The sequence below is a fragment of the Schistocerca serialis genome, chromosome 1 (genome assembly GCF_023864345.2).
Source record: "Schistocerca serialis cubense isolate TAMUIC-IGC-003099 chromosome 1, iqSchSeri2.2, whole genome shotgun sequence".
NCBI lineage: Eukaryota > Metazoa > Arthropoda > Insecta > Orthoptera > Acrididae > Schistocerca > Schistocerca serialis.
Window position 1 is genome coordinate 536344082 of NC_064638.1, and position 22101 is coordinate 536366182.

The window sequence follows — 22101 nt, forward strand, 5'->3', positions numbered from 1 at the left end:
TCGAAAGGAAGTTCGAATCGAAGGAAAATAACGTCCTACGCCGATATGGATGACTGTATACAAAACGACTTTTTGTTTCTACGCCCTGTAAAGACTGGCATCGCCCGTTCCCGTAAATGAGTGGTGCGTGCGGCTGATGCCATGAGGGGGAATCATGGTTCTATTTCAGTCATTGTTTCCGTCACTGCCAGGGATATTTCCTCGCTTGGAGAACTGGCCCGGGATGCAGTCAGCCTCTTGATGGCAACTGAGGAGCTATCTGACCGAGCAGTAGCGGCTCCAGGTCTGCTAACCTGACAGCGGCCTGGAGTGCTGTATGCTGGGATGACACGGTGGCCGGTCGGTCCCTACGGCACGTCTATGGCCAGAAGGGCGTTGCTTACTAAACGGCATCTCTCCTTAAATCTCAGCAAGCGTAATGAAATGCTCACAAAACTAGAATTAAAATTTCAGGACCAAATAAATGAATCGAGTTACAGTATTAATGATAAGTGTTTGGAATCTGTCACAACATAAATAACAGGAGGTTACTCTAGAGACGGATTAATGACTGGATGGAAAACGTGGAATCGAGAGAATTGAAGGTAGACAGAGCACATACATTCATTGGGAGAGTTCTCTTGAAGTGCCATGAAACTGTCGAGGAGAGGTATGTAAGTACATGTGGAAAGAAATAATCTCGTTATCATTGTCATTACAGGATTGGACGAGATCGGGGTCAAGGAACCGGCCGCGAATCTGCTTATCGAAGGATCCAGTTATTAATGATTTAGGGAAACCATGGGAAACCTTCCGTTGAAAGTAGAGCCATAAACACCACTTCACATTATTCGTTCTTACCGGATCCGATTTGATTTTGCGAATTATGGTTAACCATAGACATGCTGAAGGCTTGCTTAGTCTCCATTACGCACACTGACATTGGTCAAAGCTTCTTGGATGTCAGTCACCCTGTGGCTGTACTAGCACGCTGTTCACTTGCTGTGGAAACAACCCAAGCTGTGTAACCCATTCCTATGGAAACCCATAAGTATGCTGTTGACCATCAAGCTTTACAAGACTTACTTGGTAGTAAATGACCTGAAGGAAGGGCGATTTATGCATGTAGTAATTTCTCATTAAGTGTATAACGTATGGAAAGATGGGAGTTCTTCGAGAGCCACAGAATTTAGGAGATCTGGGAAATATGAACCTGAAAGCTCGTTGACGATAGCGTATTTAGCACAGTGAGCACCTAATTTATTGAAAGAGTCATAATTTCTACTGCAACTAAATTTGAAAATAATAATAAACCAGTATTTTGACGAGAGGGAGGCCTCTAAAGGTACAGCGCTAGCTTAAGTGAGCCTTTATCGACGGGAATTCCTGAAATCGATTGATGTGCTGCAGCGAAAACCTGAGACATACGACTTTCCTATAGGACTCTAGCTCCGTACGTGAAGTAGCGCGCTACTTTGCCCAGTTCCCTTAAAAATTAAAGCTGTGGTGACGAACGAGTGTTAACGCAAAGATTCTAAATATATGTAACGTATTTTTAATTGTGCATACCTGACTTCAATTTTCTAGCTTCCGGTTGCTTACACAGTGGAAACATTTTGGAATCGTCCATTAAACGCTAACTGTATGTCTAAATATAATACAAAACTTGAAAATATTACTGTCAGTGGAGGGAACGATAGCACTTCTCGTTTTTCTTCACGTGCTCAGAGAAGTAAGTAGTGCATTGATAAATCTTTGGGGAGTGCGGTATTAAACTAACATAGTAAACATAAGACGAATTCTCAGTACAGATCAAAAATACGTTTTTGACATTAAACGTTCAGAACCTGAGTGGGTAGGATATTTCTTACGTTTTAAGTAATACATCCATTTTGTTGTCTGTATACTGTAGCCATTCAGAGTAGATGACAGTCTCATGGAGAAGTAATCACTGTCAGAGACGCGCGAGTTAGCGAGGTTGCGTCCAGTTCAGATCCTTACACAAGGCCATTTATCCACACGAAATTATCATTGTTGTCAAAGCTAATGCCGCTATAATAAACTTCGCTGGAACCATTTAGTGTTGTGCAACGGTCCTACTCCTCAAATTGTTAGCTCAACGCTCTGACGTTTACCGAGCTTACGGAAGCCAGTCACTGACGGATATCATAGCTGAATCCTTTAACGACAATGTCACAACAACAGCGGTGGCCTGCAGGCCTGGTACATTCAGTCAGTCTCACACACGTACACACACCGCTTCCGTTATGTGCCACACTGCGGCGCTGTCGACATTTATACTCACCTCTGCGGTAATCCTGCCCTCCCAATGTCCTCCAGTGTCAACTGCGCGGAAGATTAACTGGCGTGCGTTAACACACGGCTGTGCTGCACCAGGAGCACCGTAACAGTTCCTGGCAGAGCAATTAGTTTTGTGACATCGAGAACGCAGGTCTCTGAACACAGCTTCGGACTTTGAGACCGTCCACAGCGATGTCTACGTGTTTAGCGTGCTTACGATTAACTTTTACTCTAAAGTGGTTCTGGTGGTACGACACACTTGTTTCCAGTATAAGGAAAAATTTACTACATCCCTGGGGCGTCTTACAAAATTTGGTGGAATAGGAAAGTAGCCTTAACTGACGTGTATACTTCCTACTTCTGGAGAGGCGAATGGAAACTGTGATTCCAGATTAATATTGAAGGTTTATTTTTAAGACTACAAACACTGATAGCAAGCGTGTAACGAATTACAGCTCTCCCATTAAAGTTGTTTATTTTTTTGGGAAAATGTTATTTGTGTGTGTGCTACGACCTAGACATAACACATGGAGTTCAGAGAGCGATATTAAGCGTCGCGAGCAGCCAAGTCTGCTGTCTCCCAGTTCAATTTCCTCTTGTTGAATAAAGACACAAATTCACAGAAAAATATTCCGCGACCCGTGTGTAAGGTTAAACGCCGGCAGCCGCCCTTGATAGTTTTTGGCGCTTGTATACCGTCACATACTTCCAGAGGCGAGCCGCGCTACAAGCGAGAGGTTCCGACTCGTGGCGTGCGCGGACCCTCGACAGCGGAGGTGCGTGCGTGGTGGACCACCGACCGCGCGCTACTGAAGCGCCCGAGGGCGGAGCTCGGCGGAGCCTTGGGTTTCGCGCTCGCCGCCGTCGACTGCAGCCGACGCCCTCCGACGCCACGCGAAGCGACTGCGAAATAGCGGCTCGCCGATTTCTGCGCATGCGCTGTCGCGCCGAGTACACCGCCAGTGCATTATGCGCTAGCATTTCTCTCTCTGTTTCTGTCTCTGCTGCGCTCAAGTCAGTCAGATAGTGAGACACTAACATGTCATAAGTACGCTGCCGACAATATCTGTCTTCTCCGTCGTGAGCATAATTCGTGTACATGATCGGGACTAGCACCAAGACAGATGCAAATAATGTGAAATCTATTAGAAAGGGAATTAAATTTCCTGTATTAGTCTGATCATTGTCGATATGACTTTCTTTCTTTAATTATTATTATTGGTTCCTTGCTAGCGCTTTGGCTGAGACGTGGTATTTACTGGTATTAAGGAAAACAAGGAAGGGAGGACCCACCAATATAGCTTTCTTTTCACACAACCTGTTTATTTAACAATGTATAATCCTAAATTTGTTTTCTTTACAAATTAACAAATTTCTGAAATGCATTAGCTTTTACAGGAGAAATCAAATCATGAACAACATGACAATAATTAGGAGGGCCCGGAGCTGCAGTCAGCCCTTTATCGGGTGAATCAGCGGTGTTTACTACCGCGCTGGACACAGTTTCTCGTATTAAATGCCCTCCTGCAACACAAGAAAACACGTAAGTAATATTGATGACGAGAGTGTTTCAATTACTCAAACAAATGACAATTTTTTTTATTTGCAATGTCGGAAGGTTCGGAGTTAAGATGCGCACCTGTGCTTAAAGGTTAAACAAATTAGGAAACAATTATGACAATTATAATGCTTGCTTGAAACCGAGCAACCATTTCATTTCAATCAGCAACCAAGGTGCGACTGGATCCCAACACGTCCCTTATGACAAGCTTATTCTGACTAAAGGCCTGGAGACAGTTGGCTATTAATATGTCAAAAGTTAAATTGCTTCTCAATTATGAAGGCCGCTCTGAAGGAAAGTTTTAAAACATTACGTATGAGCACTTATTACAATAGAACTCACTCGGGGGAACCACAATTCCAGTTACAAATATACCAATGACGACCCGGTCTCTAAAAGACAGCAACGCACAGCTTAGTACAACAGGTAGTTCAGATTATCTCAAATACAAAAAAAAAAAAAAAAAATTGGAAGTTTGCGTAAGGTATAATGGGACCCAACTGCTGAGATCATCGGTCGCTAGGCTCACACGCTATTTAATCTAACTTAAACTGACTTATGCTAAGGACGACACACACACCCATGTCGGAGGGTGGACTTGAACCTCCGACGGGGGAGCCGCGCGGACCGTGACAAAAACGCCTCTGACCGGTCGGCTACCCCGCTCGGCTAACCCAAATACGATTACAATCAAGGAATTAAACCGGTTAACATCTAAATCTAACCTGAAGACTCCTGTTTGTTTAATGGCAACCTGTGTCTTGGTACAATTGTTCCGACTGTATTTCCGACAAGGAAATGGTTCATTAAAGCATTAATGATCGGCTGTAAACCAGAAAGGAAGGGCAATATAATACGAGAACAAATCTTCAAACTACAACTAGTGTCTAGTACAATACTACGGTCTATATTTACGACGAAAGAGCCGACCAAGTAAAGCTCTTAGTGTCGGGTACAAACCAGAAAATAATTAAGTGGTCGAGAAAATAATGACACCAAACACCACGAGGATTACAGAATGTTACTGCCTTTATGGAGCAAGTAGCTCCATGGATCCACGGAGACTCGCGGCGGTTACTGAATGGTGCCGATGACAGCCAGGTAGGAGGGGGCAGCCAGGCCACGAGCGATCGTCCGACACAAACGTTGCCAACCAACCGATGGGATGTCGGCCTGCTGCTTGTAGTCGACGCTGATCTCGGTGAATTACTCCGGTATCTTTCCCCTGCGCGACCCTCCTTGCGTAGCTCGTGGCTGCGGCCGCTCGGACTTCGTGACCGCCTCTTGTCGCGACGCTACCGCCAATCCCCAAACTTGGTGCCTCTTCCTTTCGGGCGAGCAAACCCGTATGTACATCGGCAGGCAAAGAGCTTCTGAGGACACAACCCACAGAAACCAACTCTTCCTGATATATATTGGCAATGGGGACTCAAGAGGGATAGTCGATACTACCCTTGAGCTAGTGGTGCCAGAAAGACAAGTCTGCTATTGTATTGTAGCCGGCCGCGGTGGTCTAGCGGTTCTAGGCGCTCAGTCAGGAACCGCGCGACTGCTACGGTCGCAGGTTCGAATCCTGCCTCGGGCATTGATGTGTGTGATGTCCTTAGGTTAATTAGGTTTAAGTAGTTCTAAGTTCTAGGGGACTTATGACCACAGATGTTGAGTCCCATAGTGCTCAGAGCCATATTGTATTGTATTGTATGTGAACCGTTGACCTAGAAACGACGGAGAGGCTCCGTCCCCACCCCAGCTGCAGTGGTCCACAACCCCACGACGAGTACCGCAGTCCAATTCACCCCTCTGCCGAACATAGTGTTATTGTGCGGTTCGGCCCCCAGTTGACCCCTCCCTCCCTCCCCAGGGAACGTCACACCAGACGAGTGTAACCCGTATGTTTGCGTGGTAGAGTAAAGGTGGTGTACGCGTATGTGGAGAACTCGTTTGCACAGTAATCGCCGACATAGTGTACCTGATGCGGAATAAGAGGAACCAGCCCTTATTCTCTGAGGCAGATGTAAAACCACCTAAAAACCATCCACAGACTGGCCGACTCACCGGACCTCGCCGGGAGGATTCGTGCAGGGGACCAGGCGCTCCTTCCCACTCCGGAAAGCTGTGAGTTAGACAAAGTCTACTAACTTAATGGCGCCTCGGCTCACTGGCAACTTTCATTGTATAAAGATAAGAGCAGTCGGGCCACATATATTTTTCGTGATTTGTAGCTACGTCTCGTTCCTGTCCAATTAGTTCGATTCTAAGGTTATCACGGTAAATTTTAATTACTCGCCACACAGAGTCCCATTATGCCGTGGTTGCCCCATTTGTTTGTAGACAGTCCAGTCATATTAAAGTGACCAGCCGTCAAAAGTCTGGATAAACACTCTCAACACTGCAGACTGCTGTAAGACGTGCACGAATAGTCAGTGAGGTTCAGGAAGGTACAGACAGATTTATTGCCTTGCCGACACCAGTGTCGTGGCCAGTGCACTAGGTTTCTCGGTTGCGGATCCAAGGCGTCAACAGCCCGGTCGTGGTATCATACAGATTGTCGACTGGCTTTAAATCCATGGAGTTCTGTGACCAAGTGAGTGCGACTCTATAAGACACGTTGCATTGTCCTGCTGGTACATGCAGACGCGCCGACGAAAAACAAACTGCACTCAGCAGTGGAAATTGTTCCAAAGACTACATGCATAATTGTGTTGATCCATTGCGCCTTCCAGAATGACGAGCTCACCCAGTAACTGCCACGAAAACATTCCCCAGATCACAACGGTCCCTCCTCCGCCCTGAATCCTGCCGATGATGCTTGCTTTTACATGCTTAATGCCGCTGGAGCATGAAACGTGAGTCATCTGAAAAGGCCACTTATCACCACTCAGTGGACGTCCGGTTGCGATACTACCTAGCAAATTGCATGCATCGTCGCCGAAGAAATGCTTTGAGCACGAGTGCATGAACCAGGCACCTGCTGCGGAGACCCATACGCAGCAACGTACATTGAACGGTTTTTGAGGACCCAATGTTTGTAGCCCCTTGCTTCATCTGGGCTGCCAGTTGGTCAGCAATTGCACGTCTGTCTGCCTCTACTCAGCTCAGCTGTTGTTGTTCACATCTGTCATGTTTGGTGCTGGTTCTGGATGGTGCCATTCTGCCGTGCACTGTATACTTCGGCCACGGAAGACAGCGAACAGGTTAAATCTAGTTTACATCTAGGAAATGGCTTTCCTAGATAAATGCCTAAGGGATGTACTGCTACAAACGGAGCCATTTACCACTGTTGCTTATCTAGATAAATGTCGGATTTCTGCATAAGTATGGTAATTTTCAACATCTGAATCTCGGTAGCGGATAATGATATCGAGAAATCGAACGGATAGCCACTTCTATAAATCACGTTTATGCTAAATCGTCGAAATTTTTACCATATGTTCTTACGACATGTTCTCAAATAACCTTGGAACTGAATCGATATTGTTATCCGTTAACGGATCCTGAGGTTCCTAGTTATCTTACTTACACACGTAAAATATCCACGTAATTTTCATTCTGAGGCGTAAATGTATTTTTAACTCACGAATACATGGTCAGGGTTCTAGATTCTTCGCAAGGTTCTGAGAACATCAAACTATGTGTTACGTCAGAATTTTTTCACCAACAAAAATTTATCACGCTCTGTCTCTGGATAACCGGCATTTTTCACGTATGCAAATATGCCAGAAGTGCCAGAACGAAATTTTCATTCTGCAGTGGAGTGCGCGCTGATATGAAACTTCCTGGCAGATTAAAACTGAATGCAGGACCTAGACTCGAACTCATGACCCTTGCATTTCGCGTTTGAGCTACCCAGGCGCCACTCACAATCTCTCCTCAACGCTTTAACTCGGCCAGTACCTCGTCTCCCATCTTCCAAACTCCACAGAAGCGCTCCTCCACACCTTGCAGAACTAGCACTCTAGGAAGAAAGGATATCGTGGAACACGGCTTAGCGACCGCCTGGGGGATGTTTCCAGAATGAGATTTCACTCTGCAGCGTAGTGTACGCTCATATGAAACATCCTGGCAGATTAAAATTGTGTGTCGGACCGACACTCGAACTCGGGATCTTCGCCTTTCGTGGGCAAGTGCTCTACAAACTGTTTTTTTTTTAATCACCTAATTTTCATCGTAAAGAAAGAAAGTGACCTGACTGCAAGTTGCCCTAAACGGACGTAATCCGACGTAGGTAGCGCACAGGTGCCTGACGGACGAAGAGGATTTTTAATTTTCTACGCCTTGGCCGTGGCAAGTGCACGCCCTCCTGCGGTCGCCCGCCTTAAAGGACGCTATTTGCGGCGTCCCTGGCGCACGGAGCGGGGCTGGCGCCCGCGGCCAAAGCTGCTTAGCTCAAACCATTTAACGACCGCCCGGGTGTGCAGCGCCGAATTTGTCCGCCGGAAAGCAGCTTTTGTGCACGGCGGCCTGTGTCAGCGAGACCGCCGCAGACACACGACGCTGCCGCGTATTTGTCTCAAAGCGGCTCCAAGGTTCGCGGCAGGGTAGCGGCTTCTGAGAGAGCTGATACTGAGCAGTGAGACGACGAGGAGCTCCCTGTTGTGGCGGGGATGCAGTTGAGAGGGATAGAGACGCGACATCACCGAAGAGAATTGCTAATGCCTGGCGTAAACCGACATCAGCGTGTGTCGTTGTCCGTTGTTAATTATTGTCTTAGAGAAGGCTCGTGCAGACTTAGCCTCGAATGACTAACCTTAATAGTGCGAAACTTTAATCTTGCGTTGTATTGAGTCGGCACGTACTTGTATGTATTGAAGTTTATTAAGTGTTATGAATTTTCGATAATTGCCAGAGTTTTAGCACAGTTAGCTTCACAGTTCATGCGTTCATGTTAACATACAGAAGAATCGGAAAGAAGATAGAGGACTTGTTGAATGACCATTGGTTTCGTTTTAGGAAAGGTGAAGGCACCACAGAGGCACTGCCGAACTCGCGGTTGGCTCAAATGGCTCTGAGCACTATGGGACTTAACTTCTGAGGTCATCAGTCCCCTAGAACTTAGAACTACTTAAACCTAACTAACCTAAGGACCTCACACACATCCATGCCCGTGGCAGGATTCGAACCTGCGACCGTAGCGGTAGCGCGGTTCCAGACTGTAACGCCTACAACCGCTCGGCCATACCGGCCGGTGAACTCGCGGTTGATAACGAAAGCATGACTGAAAGAATATCAAGACACGTTCATACAATTTATCGACCTGGAAAAAGCGTTCGACAGTGTTAAATGCTGCAAGGTGTTCGAAATGGTGTGAAAAGTAGCGGTAAGCTGTAGGAAAAGACGGGTAATACACTTTATGTATAAGAACTAAGAACAGTAAGAGTGGAAGACGAAGATGGAAGTGCTCGGATTAAAAATCCCGGTACTGTTCAGTCTGAACATCGAAGAAACAGTGATAGAACCTAAAGAAAGTTTGCCCGCATCTCGTGGTCGTGCGGTAGCGTTCTCGCTTCCCACGCCCGGGTTCCCGGGTTCGATTCCCGGCGGGGTCAGGGATTTTCTCTGCCTCGTGATGGCTGGGTGTTGTGTGCTGTCCTTAGGTTAGTTAGGTTTAAGTAGTTCTAAGTTCTAGGGGACTGATGACCATAGATGTTAAGTCCCATAGTGCTCAGAGCCATTTGAACCATTTGAACCTAAAGAAAGTTTCAAGATTGGAATAAAAATTCGTTGTAAAAGAGTATCAGCGATAAGATTCGCTGATGGCTTTATAGAATCTGCTCAATGGAATGAACAGTCTACTGAGTAAAGAATATGAATTGATAGTAAACAGAAGAATGAAGAAGGCAATTAGAAGTAACAGAAATGAGAACAACGAGAAACTTAACATGATGGTTAATGGTCACGAAGTAGATGTACTTAAGGAATTCTGCTACAATGGAAGAAAAGTAAGCAGATGAAAAAGCAGACTAGCACTGGAAAAAGGGACAGTCCAGGCCTGGTGATTTCTACGACCATCACATACAGGTCTTAATTTAAAGTAGAAATCTCTGAGAATTTACGTTTGGAGCACAGCATTGTCTCGCAATGAGACGTGGACTGAGGGAAAACCGGAAGGAAAGAATAAAATTAGGTGGAATTATAAGGTAAGGTGTAAGAAGGTTCCGTGCAGAATCGGAGAAGAAGGAAATACCTGGAAAACACTAACACAGAGAAGGGACAGGAAGATAGGACATCTGTTAATACATCGGGGAATGACTTTCATGGTATTAGAGGGAACTATAGAGGTCAGAAATTGTACAGGAAGACAGAGATTAGTAAACATCAAGCAGATAATTTAGGGCGTAGGTTGCAAGAGGTACTCTGAGGTGAAAATGGAGGCACAAGAGAGGAATAAGCGGCGGGTCGCATCAGAACTAGACTGATGACTAACACAAATGGATGTTGGTAACCCGGCGTTCTAGACAATGGTGTGACGTGATTCGACGGCACAGTTGAAGTACCGCCCCGCCCAGCAGGTGTTACCAATGCTAGAGGATTTATCTCGCGTCAAGGGGCGAGCGGCCGCCGTGGACCACGGGAAGTCTGGCGGGAAGCAGCGCTAAAGGGGGCTTGCAGTGAGCCGCATCGTAGGCGGCTGGCGGCTGATCGTTGACAACATACGGATACCAGCGTCCAGTACAAACAGGACGGGCCGGCCTATGTTCCAGCAGCGACAGTGCTGTGTGGCCTCTGCCGAGGCCTACGTGGCAGTACACCTGCTGCCACCTCACCCCCCACCCCCGTGACGTCACAGGCTACGCAGGAGCTTCTATATAATAGGCTGAATCGCCCGCCATATTTTCCCCAAAGGCAGTGTTTACCTTGTTGGTGGTGCACTTATTCACGCAACTTTTTAGAATATTTCTTGTAACATATTTGATGTCGAATGTACAAAGTGTACGGAACAGTAATAGCTATGTCTAGCGATATTTAGGATGTTCTTTCCATATAACAGAAAAATTGAAATGTAATATTGATTCAAATGGCTCTGAGCACTATCGGACTTAGCATCTGAGGTCATCAGTCCCCTAGAACTCATAACTACTTCCACCTAACTAACCTAAGGACATCACATTCATCCATGGTGGAGGCAGGATTCGAACCTGCTACCGTAGCGGTAGCGCGGTTCCAAACTGAAGGGCCTAGAACCGCTCGGCGACTGCGGTCAGCGAAATGTAACATTACATGGCTATAGAAGTGCAGGGTCGAAACTTTCGTGGTAGTTTCTAAATATGAAATGTGATGAGCCGAGACCTCGGTGAATGTCTTCAAACATGGGTGGTAAGCAATAACAACCTGCGCTTCTTTACTAGTTTTTACCCGTATTTAGGCGCATGTTAAAGAGGTGTTTATTTTTTAATCATAAGTAGATACTTTAAGAACTGTGGCAGTTTTATCGTACAGCCGGGGAAAAGTATAATTTCACGTTATAGTAAGATGAACTTTTATCAATAGTTTCATCGAGCACTTAACTAGTATTCATTTTGTGTGAGTCAGTATGTTTGTTGGTTGTTGAGTTCTGGTAAAAATTTAATTCTTTGAAGTTTATGCTACTTGTGCAGGTTCCCTCACAATGACCAATCCGGTGTAAAAATAATTATAGCTAGTTCTACCCCACCTATATAAGAAAGGGGGTTAAGTATTATTCAGTTTGTGTATTTGCGTTATTCCTTTCCACTTCGACAAATGCGAAAATATTTTGAGTGTAGTTTTCGACTAGGAGAAAAAAATGCAGTTTTATTCAGTTGGCTCCATATTTGCACCTATTTTTAATAATGTATATTTACAATACACAATTTAGCACGAGGTCCTAGTTCCCCCTCGTCTTACCGGCTATTTATGCCGGTCTTTTTCTTCGTTCGAGACCATTAGGAAATCTAATAATGTGAAAACTATTTTCGCAATAGTGCAGTTCACAGTTGGGCGGCCTTCCATATTTACGACAAATTCAATACATTTAATTACAAATTTTCACTCGCATCGTGACTCAACTGCAAACATGTACGAATATCCTCCACTATGGGGAAACCATGGCAAAAATTTCAGCTGGAGTTACTGGAGCCTTAAGCTGCCTGTAGGCACGGGTATCACTGCACTGTCGGTTCAGAATGAGAATATAAGTATGGAATTTTGGTACAGATTATCAGCTGTCGTATACTGTGCGTTCGAGATAGATTACATTACACTGTAGAAGAACTGAACAACTCTTCAACAATAGTACTTTACACACAATTTACCTTCACTTTGCTTCCTTTTTTAATTTCTCGTTAAGATATGCAGCCTTGTAGTTTGATATGTTGTAGAAACTACAGCTTTTATACCAAGTAATACCGAAAAGCATCCAGGAAGGAAAAATAGTAAGGAAAGATACACCAACACACACAAATTATTTAGTCTGAAACCGTAACTTCCACATACTCTTGCTTTCTAGACCCTTGCTCCTTATTTTAGAACATTTCAGACAGGAAGGAAAACAAAATATAAGTTAAAGCAATTGCAGCCCTCAGTCACAACATTTAAGTCTTTTGATGAGGTTTCGACACTTCTGTGAGTCCCTTCAGCTGAAATTAAATGTATATGAAGATAGTAACTGTTCCAGAAAGAACAGATACCACTGATGACCATGCAGCTTCTCTAGAATAAATGATTATTCACAACTATTAGGAACATTACGTATGTAGATTGTGGACGTTTGGGAGTGTGGGTCTCACGGGGAGAGTGCAACGGTTAAGTCCCTGCAGTCGCACTAGTTATCTGTGTCCTCGGTGGCTCAGATGGATAGAGCGTTTGCCATGCAAGCAGGAGATCCCGGATTTGAGTCCCGGTCGGGGCACACATTTTCAGCTGTCCCCATCGAGTAATATCAACAACACCTCTCGGCAGCTGAGGGTTTCAATTAATCAGAAATTAAGTGTTCAAATTGGCCTATAACGTAAGTACAAAATTATGGGAATTTTCTTATATAAAAGTAAGTACTGACTAACAGTACAAGTAAGAAACAGTACTTAACAGACACGTATAAGATAAATATCAGGCGATAAGGCTTTGGTCACAAAAAGTTAAAAAAGAATACATCGAAGGGGAGTCACTATGGGCTGCTCCTATACATAAAGCCACGGTCAGCAACAGACTGAGGCACCCGCGATAACAACTATGGGCAGGTGAACATTGCACAAAGAGTGCCATCTAGTAGCCGTAAGTATAAGTTGGGTACTTAACGTTTAAAATATAGATAGATAAGTGTTAAGATAAATAGTATTTAGTACAGGAACTAACAGGCAAAGTTTTATTTGACACCAGCAGACACGGTAACTCTTTGTATTAGAAGTACAGATTGAGGACTGAAAACTGATTAACAGTACAAAAAGAAACAGAACTTACATGTCAAGTACAAAATAAATATCAAGCGATAATGCTTTAGTCACAACTTTTAAAGTAAAATGCATGGCTGCTCGAATATGTCAAGCTACAGATAGCATCAAGCTAAGGCGCCCAGGTTAACAACTGTGGGCAGGTGAACATTGCACCAAGAGTGCCACATCTAGTAGCCACAAGTACAAACTTAACATTCAAATAAGTACAGGCGAACATTATCATGAACATTGTTCAGAACCTGACGTAAAAGGTAATATTTTGTTTGACAGTAGCAGATACGGTAACATTTTGTCTACATCAGAGCTTGGAAGTACATTTTAAAGGATGAAAACACCATTATAGTAAATACAGAGAGGGCTGAATGACCTAGCCTGTAGAAAAACGAGATAACACGAAATGAAGCCAATATAAACCATTTAATACACGAAAAATTACGAATTGCCTTATATGTAAAAAATTTCATTTCGGTAACTGCAAGAGGGAACCCGAAATCAGATATCAAGTAACGGATTTATACCACTGATGAAGATCTTATTACGCATCGGCAGCTGCTCGTTGAGAATGTGGCTACCATTTCGAGAAAGATGTTCAAAAATTTCTAATCCTTCGAGAACTTCTGATCCACGCCCTTTCTTCTCGGTGCGCAAAGTGTTGATATAGAGAATAATTTTAATTGCATGACCTGTAATGGATGCTAGTGCCACTTTTTCTTTAAGGTTGTTCTTTAAGTCTGGTTGTAAAGGCACATCCTGTTTGTCCTATGTAGTCAGAAGAGCAAGCGTCGCAGAAAATCTTATGGACACCAGAGTTTCCGAAGGGGAACGAGCTGATTGGAAATTATGAATAATTTTATTTTCAAACTATTAGTGGTTGAAAATGCGACATTAGATTTGTACTTATTACAAAGAAGGCGTTGAATCTGATAGGACATGGGCCCCAAGAAAGGAATAGAAAAATATGTTAGATTCAATAGTAGAGGAGCCATGCGTAGTAACTCTTAAGTTTTCTTTTCAAGGATGTCATCCACTATACCAGGTTCATTTCATTATTAACTTCAACAGTTTTGAATAAATTAATTTCTTCACTGAATATTTCTTTCGAGAGCGGAATAGAAGTATCTCTGTGAATAGCAGAATAAAAGAAAGCGTCCTTATAAGACTGCGGGTGCATGGAAGACGCAGGTACGATCTGATAAGTGTATATTTATTTACGAAAAACATTGAATGAGATTTTATTTTCTTCTACTGCAAGCGTCAAGTCAAGAAAGTTTAATTGGCGGACTTCGTTTCCGAGTCCGATGGTGAAAGATATTTTCTCATGAAGTTCATTAAAGAGATTGTAAATACGGACAATGCCATCAGAAGGTCCCTTATAGGTGACGAAAATGTATCTGAAATGGGAGAGAATGTCTAGTGCTGTAGCTGAAAAACAGTTGAAAAACTTTTCTTCTGGAGAGGTAATGAAAACATCAGCAAGAATACTAGCTAACGGGTTTCCCATACGGAGACCATCGGATTTCTGATACAATTGCTCATTAAATACAAAATAGTTGTATTTGACTACGATTATGATGAGATTCATAAGTCAGTGATATGTTCATATGAAATATAGTTTTGAAATGAAATAAATTTGTTTCTACGATCGTAAGCATATCAATGTACGGGAACGTCAGTATAAAGATTTTTGATGTCTATTGGAAACAATTTGGTATGTGAACTGCATTCTTAAACTTTTATTTTATGGACTAAGGCGTGACCATTTGGGATGGAATAATTGTTCTCGAAAAAGACTGATGATTTTTACAGAGTTTCATAGAGAAATTCGGATAAATCATGGTACGCGCTATTCATACTACACTCCTGGAAATGGAAAAAAGAACACATTGACACCGGTGTGTCAGACCCACCATACTTGCTCCGGACACTGCGAGAGGGCTGTACAAGTAATGATCACACGCACGGCACAGCGGACACACCAGGAACCGCGGTGTCGGCGGAAGGTGCACGTGCCCGTCGACCTGGGACCGGACCGCAGCGACGCACGGATGCACGCCAAGACCGTAGGATCCTACGCAGTGCCGTAGGGGATCGCACCGCCACTTCCCAGCAAATTAGGGACACTGTTGCTCCTGGGGTATCGGCAAGGACCATTCGCAACCGTCTCCATGAAGCTGGGCTACGGTCCCGCACACCGTTAGGCCGTCTTCCGCTCACGCCCCAACATCGTGCAGCCCGCCTCCAGTGGTGTCGCGACAGGCGTGAATGGAGGGACGAATGGAGACGTGTCGTCTTCAGCGATGAGAGTCGCTTCTGCCTTGGTGCCAATGATGGTCGTATGCGTGTTTGGCGCCGTGCAGGTGAGCGCCACAATCAGGACTGCATACGACCGAGGCACACAGGGCCAACACCCGGCATCATGGTGTGGGGAGCGATCTCCTACACTGGCCGTACACCACTGGTGATCGTCGAGGGGACACTGAATAGTGCACGGTACATCCAAACCGTCATCGAACCCATCGTTCTACCATTCCTAGACCGGCAAGGGAACTTGCTGTTCCAACAGGACAATGCACGTCCGCATGTATCCCGTGCCACCCAACGTGTTCTAGAAGGTGTAAGTCAACTACCCTGGCCAGCAAGATCTCCGGATCTGTCCCCCATTGAGCATGTTTGGGACTGGATGAAGCGTCGTCTCACGCGGTCTGCACGTCCAGCACGAACGCTGGTCCAACTGAGGCGCCAGGTGGAAATGGCATGGCAAGCCGTTCCACAGGACTACATCCAGCATCTCTACGATCGTCTCCATGGGTGAATAGCAGCCTGCATTGCTGCGAAAGGTGGATATACACTGTACTAGTGTCGACATTGTGCATGCTCTGTTGCCTGTGTCTATGTGCCTGTGGTTCTGTCAGTGTGATCATGTGATGTATCTGACCCCAGGAATGTGTCAATAAAGTTTCCCCTCCCTGGGACAATGAATTCACGGTGTTCTTATTTCAATTTCCAGGAGTGTATTAGAAATCGGCCGTTTCTGATGGCTAGGTTTGTGAATTTTAAATTGAGACCTAAGATTTGGGGGCTGAGGGTTCATGTTGATAAGCTGTTTCTTATGAATAGCTGACCTTTCTTTTTGTACTTCTAGAGTCGGATCCTCATGTAGTTCCTAAATACTGATCTCGTTAAAAAAATCTAAGGTTTCAGAAACGTAGTCAAAAATGTATTCAATAAAGAAAGAGCAACCTTTGTCAGACTTAGCTATTAAAGCCTCAGCTTCTTTAAGTTTATTATTATTGGATTTAACTAACTTCCTATGGTTATACATAACACTGTGTAGATAAGCCGTGTTTTTACTGAGAATGTTAGCTACATCTTCAGCAATTCTATTTTGACATTAATTATCTGTTTTTTACAATCAAAACCATTTTTTAGGATAACAAGCATTTTTTCTATTACATTTTTGTCTGACAAGTTGGGCATGACATTGCACTTCAGCCTTATTTAAGCAAGACAGCTACATTCTGTGTAAAAGTAATGTTAGTCTTATTTAAAATTCTTTTCTTGAAAGTACTGTGAGCACATTTTTCTGCATGAAACAGACAAAGTTTACTAAGTTTCTTTTCATGCTTACGCAATATGCTTTGTTGACAAATTTCTAAATGTTCATTAATCTGTATCCAGAAACCGTCAACGTTGAAGTTGTAATTAATACGAAAGGTATTTGAGAGCTCTGAATACAGATAATATGCCTCTTCATTGAGAGGATCTTTTTTAGCATTAAGTTTAACATGATCAGAAATGAGATTTTTAACTGTAGGTTTGAAGAACTTGGAATCTTTCTCGCAATTTGCAAAATTAATATTGGCTTTCACAGGAACTATGTAAGGTTTCAGGCAAATCCAGCACCTTCCATGAAAATCCTGACATGATAAGCAAATCCAGTAGTATGTCACATAGCTCCGAATAAATCATGACATTAAATTAACCAAAGTAATACAAGTAACGAGTGAGCAAGAGGAATACCGCAGACTAACACAAGAATGCCTAAATGCATGTCATACCATCCCACCATGAGACAGACGCAGTCCGAGGGGAGAAACGAGAACAGAAGCCGAGAGCAGAACCGTGTTAAGCTGGAAGGCCCTACGATAAGTGACGGGGGACACCCACGTCGCCAGCTAACCGTTAGGACCACACCACCCGCAAGTCTTAGCGTGAGACTTCTTCGCATCTGTGTTATATCAGGACCACCCCCAGCCAATGTTAAAAGCTAGAGCCCTCCAGAAGAACAGTATAGATCTTACGATAACACAAAAAGGGCTACACTACCCGCAAGTTTTAGCGTGAGACTTTTTCGCGTCTGTGTTACGTCAGGACCACCCCCTAGCCCGTGTTAAAAGATAGAGCCCTCCAGAAGAACGCTATAGATCTTACGATAACGCTAAAAGGACCACACCAGCTGCAAGTTTTAGCGTGAGACTTTTTCGCGTCTCTGTTACGTTGCAAACTTTAAAAATCATTGCCCCACTACGAAAAGTATAACGTTTCTCATTGGATAGACAGAATTTTTGTAGGCAGAGCTTAAGGTTAACATTGAGACCCTGATTAGTCAGATGAAAACACAGCCACATAGTTTTTTTTTTAAACCAACTTCGGTAAATTGTAGTAAGGGGAGATTGGGAGAGAGTTGCTTCCGAGACGGCGAGGTGAGTGGAGCTGCGCCGGCCGCCGCACCCTGGCGAACACTGACTAGGTTATGTACGCACGCGATGCTGCATTTTTGAGCGCATAAGGCTTCACTCATAACTGCAGAAGTCTCATCTGTTACATCCCCTTTTTACGTAATACTAGGGTCGATCGTCAATTAAAGCTCATGGTGTTCACATTTGCCACTTGAAGTAAATATCTGAAACTGGATGATTTTTCTGGTATGTACTTCTTGAGAAGCCACATCAGCCACTGTAATTTACGAAAGGTTAGATAAGTAATTAATGATAACTGAGGGTCACTCTAGACCATTTTGATAGTTTTCTCTCTTGTGAAACTTAATTTAAACCTAGATTATAGATGTGATATGGCATAGGTCATCCTTCAATCCATTGTAGAACTTGGAAACCCATTCAGGGAATATTCGTTCACATTTTTGTTTAACACAGTTGGTTTTTATCATCCTGTATTAAAGCATTTCCTTTTATCAATAGTGCAATTTATAGACAGTGTTTTGTGAGTAGAACAAATTTTCCAATGGTAAACTTAACAGCTTTTTCGGCGTTATTTTACCAGCTGACTAAAAATAGGAAAGCCTTGAACCCCTTCCACTAAATTTAGTTAGTATTAAGATTCTCTTACAGGGAGTGCAGTGGAGCTGATGCTGAAATCATTAAGTATTTGATTATATCATCGCTAGTCTCACTGAACTCTTCTGAATTCTACATGTCATGTGTGGTCTGGCGTCTCCTTACCAGCAACACGTCCCAGGTTCAAACTAGTCAATTTCCTAAAAAACACGCTCAGAGTGTCGTTGCGCGAAAGTGGTAGGGAGACACGATATAGAACAAACAGACACCACGCAGAATGTTAGAAAAAAAGTCTCACGCTAAAACTTTCGGGTGGTGTAGACCTTTTTGTGTTATCGTAAGATCTATACTGTTCTTCTGGAGGGCTCTAGCTTTTAACATTGTCTGGGGGGTGGTCCTGACGTAACAGAGACGCGAAAAAGTCTCACGCTAAAACTTGCAGGTGGTGTGGTCTTAGCGGTTAGCTGGCGACGTGGGTGTCCATCTGACCCTTATCGTAAGGCCTTCCAGCTTAACACGGTTCTGCTCTCGGCTTCTGTTCTCGTTTCTCCCCTCGGAACTGCGTCTGTCTCACAGTGGGAAGGTATGACATGCATTTAGGCATTCTTGTGTTAGTCTGTGGTATTCCATTTCCTCACTCGTTACTCATATTACTTTGGTTAATTTAATGTCACGATTTATTCGGTACTATGTGACATACTACTGGATTTGCTTATCATGTCAGGGTTTTCATGGAAGGTGTTAGGATTTGCGTGACACCTTACATATCACCCCCCTTCGAACTTAATTTTTGTACTGAAGTTAAGCAATGATTGAATCGTTGTCTAAGCCAGTCAAAAATTATTCCGTTATCTAAATCTTGTTGCTTACTGTTCAGCCACGTTATTCTGGTTCTATTCTAGTTTGTATTACTAATTTATATTTTTATATTCTTCCACATTATTCTCAAAAATGATAAAAGAAGAATATTTTTATGCTATTATTACTTGTTAATTATTTTCTTTCTTTATTTAAGTGTGAAGTTTGTTTTTTAAGAAGTTTGTTATCGAAGGTGAGGAGTCTTTCACATCGATTTTCTTAGAAATATATTTTTTTTATAAATGTTGTAAATAAGTAAAATCTATTCCTAACACATTTTCTAAATGTCATGTACAAGTAAAATGTTTTTGTTTCTAGACACTCATTTCAACATTGTTACACTAACAAGTAAGAATTATTTCCAAGAATTGCTTTGGCAAAGAAATATACACACACAAGTATTGAGATATTATCCTAACAAATGGTACAAATGTTTAAAAAAAGGGAAAACATCCAACAAGACAGTTTTTTATTCTCTGTTTTTATAAGAAGAAAATAAGTAAAATATAGTTATACTTTTATTTTTATGAGGAGAAAATAAGTGGCATATAGTTTTAGTGTTTATTATGCCTTACTTTTGTTCCTTATATACTGTCCATTTCAGAACTAATGACTTATTTTTATCGATAGTCTATTTTTTACTTAAATCCATGGTCCATGACTGTTATTTTGTAGTTTATTAGCTGTCTGGTGTGCTTAACTTATTTAGTTTTTCACATGTTTCTTTTGCACAATTCCTACATCACATAATTTGGTTTCACACATTCACACTATCCTATGAATGTTTAAGCATGAGGCTGGCGAATGTTTTTGCATGAAGGTGATGGACTTGAGCGAGATGGATGTGGGCAACTATTTGATGTACAGCTTCGTTCGTCGTTCCTTGTTGGCTTTGCAAGTGTGTGTTGCTGTTGTGGAGGTCTTATAATGGAGTGGAGCTGTGAGTGCAGAATCTCTTGGTTTACTGGCTTTGTATGCGTGAAAGTCATCGTTATGTATCGTTGAAAGCAGTCGTTTTTCGTTGTAATACTTCGCAGACGACTTGTTTACAATAGGATAGGGATTTGGGAAGATATGTCATCTATTCTTCACCCATCTTCTTTCTTGGTCTCAATCTTGCAAATCTTTAACTTCTGTTCTTCCTGCTTTTTCTCTGCTTCTTTCTTGCTTCTTGGTTCTTCTCTGGGGAGGATACGGAAATATTGATTTGATTAATGGTTTGGACATGTCATTTCTACTTTGTGGACGTTTTCTTCAGTTTCGTGCATCAGCGTGCTGTTTAATAGTGGTAGTGTGACTTTTACACATAATTTTTTGCCAGTGGTGGCTTGCCCAAGCGGTCTTCTCGTCGGGCCTTTTTTGCTCACTCTGTTCATTCGCGGCGCTCGGACACCCTTCCGGTATTCGGCGTCCCGTCACATCTCTGCAGGGCTCTGCCACTGTGCGGCTCCGTGTTTCATCCCAGTAGGGTTCCGCCTAGCGGCCAAATTTATTGCCCACATTTGGTACCTTCTGTTGGTCTCACTGTCCTTTCCTTTCTCTCGATGCTTCTGCCTTGTAGGAATGTGTCTTGCTAATTTCGTCCTATTCTTTCTTGATACTTCTCTCATTGCAACTAGTGGGTCGTTGCATCTTGTCCTTGCTGAAGTTTTTGCAATGGTTCTTACAAAAAGTATTACTTATAATCATCTATAATATTTCTAGTACCTACATTGTTATACGCCTTCTTAAAAAGCTTTACAAATTTTGGCGCCCTTTCCATGTTACAATTCTAAGGTATGTTGAGACTTAACTTCTACAAAAATCCTCAAATTCGTTTTTTTGATTTTTGTGTAGTGTTGTGGTGTATAGCATTTTAGTATTTCATGCTGTTAGACTATCAACACTTTATCCCTTCACCTTAATCTATGGTACTATTGGTGTTATTTTTGTTTTTAGTGAAACTACTTTCTTTTTCCCACCTTCCTCTCTCTTCATTCTTCTTTCTCCTGACGATCTTATCTGCAACATAATCTTGAAATATTGTGCTGATTATTTACCAATAATAAAATTCATCTTCAAACTTTTTGATATGGCTCACATGGTGAAGTCCTAAGGTTTTGCCTGTTTTTGGGTTCATTAGTTCCACAGCATTATCATGAGCAATTCGGCTAATTATGACAGGTCCTTTGTATGCAGCATAAAACTTATGTATTTTGTGTTTCAGTTTGCTGGAGAGATGGTGTGTTTTTACAAATACTTTCTGGCCTACTGAGAATGTTCTTTTAATTGCTGTTCTATCTCCTCTTTCTTTTATTTTAATGGCTGCCTTTCTGATGTTGGAGAGTGCTGTTGCTATGACTTGTTTGTGCTGTCTACGTGGTACAATAGGAAACCTAACATTTTCTCTTGTTATGTTTGGGGATTCAATATTTTTAAGTACAGTAACTGGAGGTAGTAGTGTAGTGCTATGTGGCATTTCATTTATTACTTTTTGAAAATCTTTAAGGTATATATCCCAAGTGTTGTGTCTTTTGCCCACATATAATCGGCATAAAGTGCCTATGTCCTTCATAGATCGTTCTGCTGGATTTACACTAGGTTTGTACTTAGATATGTAGATGAGTTTTATTTTGTGTTGTTTTAACGTGTTCTGCCATTGCACTGATTTGTATTGTGGGCCATTATCCGAAATTATTCGTTCCACTCGACCTACTTGTGT

At 42.9% G+C, this 22101-nt stretch overlaps 1 protein-coding gene across 1 annotated transcript in view; it reads right to left on the reverse strand.

Annotated features, from left to right (window-relative positions):
* Window positions 1-3132, reverse strand: part of LOC126411812 (acid sphingomyelinase-like phosphodiesterase 3a) — a 1193501-nt gene extending 1190369 nt beyond the window's left edge. Inside the window, exon 1 of the mRNA XM_050081397.1 lies at window positions 2283-3132. The gene's annotated coding sequence lies outside the window, so the exon portion shown is untranslated. The remainder of the gene's footprint in view (window positions 1-2282) is intronic.
* Between the last annotated feature and the right edge of the window lie 18969 nt (window positions 3133-22101).